Below are 2,335 nucleotides of genomic sequence, written 5' to 3' on the forward strand. Positions count from 1 at the left end.
TGTAGAGAGAGAGAAGGTCTGTCTATCGCTCCCTGGAGGAGAAAGCAAGAATGACGGCGGTGAGCTGTCCTCCGTCACACCGACGAAGCAGAAAGGCGGCACAGAGAAGGGCAAATCAAAGCAGCAGCAAATGTAAAAGGGTAAAGGAGCGAGCAAAAACAGTCGGCCCCCGGAGAAGAGCGCTCGCTGACTGGTAAAGGAAAAGCAAAAGCTTACAGCACCTGGTATTCCCAGGCGGTCTCCCATCCAAGTACTAACCAGGCCTGCCCCTGCTTAGCTTCCGAGATCAGGCGTGCTCAGGGTGGTATGGCCGTAAGCGAAAGTGGCGCGCGAATGCGAGCTATTTAAAGAAGGCACCGGCAGCAGGCCAAAGACGCACACAAGCTTTTCCACTCCACTCTTTTCCTGTCTTCTGCAACTCTTCTACATTGTCTGCCCGAGAAAAAGGCGCCCCACTGGCAAACCTGGTCGGAGCGCAGCATTTCCGCCGTCTCTCACCACACCAAAACAACACTTCCATTTCGCCTTCTTTTTCATGTCTTCGTCCCTACATCAGTTCCTTCCTTCTGTTAGGAAAATCTTTGTTGTTTCCCTCTCAGGTTCAGGTTTGTCAATGATGAGACTTACTTTTAAACCTAAAAATCTTAATTAGTTTAATAAAGTCAGATTAATTGAGACTGAGTTCAGGATACAGAACAACAGCATTAAAGGCATGCAGGGCAGTCCTGTATGCTCACACTACATTTCACACAATATTTATATTCTTGTGCTTGGGTCTTCCTCCCACTCAGGGTGTCCTTCACAGAACCAAGTGCAGTTGTTTTCTCCCTCTCAATCAGTAGATGGGCTCAGCAGCCTCCACGTCCTGTTTCTGTAGATAAGACATTTTGCACAGCACATACACACATAATATCAAATAGAAAAACTCAGAGCCTTTATGAGGCCTGGGCACAGTGCTTCTATTGAGTAAAACTTGTAAAACATAAATCCCACAACATGAATAAAGAAACTCAGTTCGGACTAATCACGTGGTCACGTGATGACGTGTCAAACGAACTAAAACTTCTAAAAGTTCTTTGACACAAACAAAATTAAATAAAATCTTTGAAACGTGTTCATAAATTGTAAAAACTACTCCACGCTCAACGTGATCACATAACGCTTCCCACGCCCTGATTTTTCCATCTTGTAAAGTAAAGATTTGTAAAGATTTTTCGTCTTTGTAAAGTCACCCTGTTCAGTGAGCACACAGACTGCCTTGCGTACTTCTCTGATATATTGCCGTGGGCAGCCACTCCACTTTATACGGCAGCGCAATCTAAGAGAAGGCAGAAATAGAGCGCTGATTTTGGATGGAGATGATAAGCCACTGAAACCTCTACTACAATGTCTAAGTCGTTAGTTAGCATCACCCTCTGCATCCTCATCCCCACGGTTCATCCTCCTCTTGCATGAGCAGGCCATCAAACAGCAGCTTTCATCAAACCACTCTGGACAGACATGGGTCCTGCTTGTTAACCACCGTCACTCTCAGCCTTTGCTCAAGGATTTTTACTGGCAATGATGCACAGTAAGCGCATGTTTGTAGACCTGTCAGCGATATCTGAGTGTGTTTTGAGCTCATACACATGATGCACGCTCAAAATGAGGATGGACGTGGGCGGGATGAAGATGTCACAATCTACTTCCTCATATTTGGTGATGGATTCCAATGATGTCTTGTCTGTTGAAATGTTTAGCGAAATCAGCAAAGACAGAATGTGCTGAGAGAACTTGCTGCAGTCTCCAATGGGACAAAAGTGCAAATGAGGTTGGTAGAGGTCAACCGACTGATAACTTCCGCACTTGATCACGCCCAAAGCGACCCTGTCACATCTCTGGACTTTTGTTGTTGTTTTTTTGTCTCGAGCCACGTGCTGTCTGTGCCCTGCCTTCCCTTGGTGTTTAATTGTTTAATTGTCTTCAGCCTTGTCTCGTTAATTTCCTTATTTAAGTTTATTTGTATTTTCGAGTCTCGAGCGTTCCTTCTCTCCCGAGAAACCACGGAAAACGTGACAGGCCTGTTAATTAAACACCAAGGGAAGGCAGGGCACAGACAGCACGTGGCTCGAGACAAAAACAACAACAAAAGTCCAGAGATGTGACAGACCCATTGAAAATAAAAATCTAAAAAAATACCAACTGATCAGCACAAGAATACAGATCCATGATGTTGATACAATTTTGCAGTCACAAACTGGCAACATGGCAACATATCCAGGAATTTAACTTGTCACAAGATAACTAGTTACGTCGCACTATATATATATACACATAATAAATATATATACACATA

General features: G+C 44.3%; 1 pseudogene; it reads right to left on the minus strand.

The window, feature by feature from the left end:
* Positions 1 to 209: 209 nt before the first annotated feature.
* On the minus strand, positions 210 to 318 carry LOC122335035 (annotated as a pseudogene).
* Positions 319 to 2,335: the final 2,017 nt, after the last annotated feature.

The sequence above is a fragment of the Puntigrus tetrazona genome, unplaced genomic scaffold, assembly GCF_018831695.1.
Source record: "Puntigrus tetrazona isolate hp1 unplaced genomic scaffold, ASM1883169v1 S000000693, whole genome shotgun sequence".
NCBI lineage: Eukaryota > Metazoa > Chordata > Actinopteri > Cypriniformes > Cyprinidae > Puntigrus > Puntigrus tetrazona.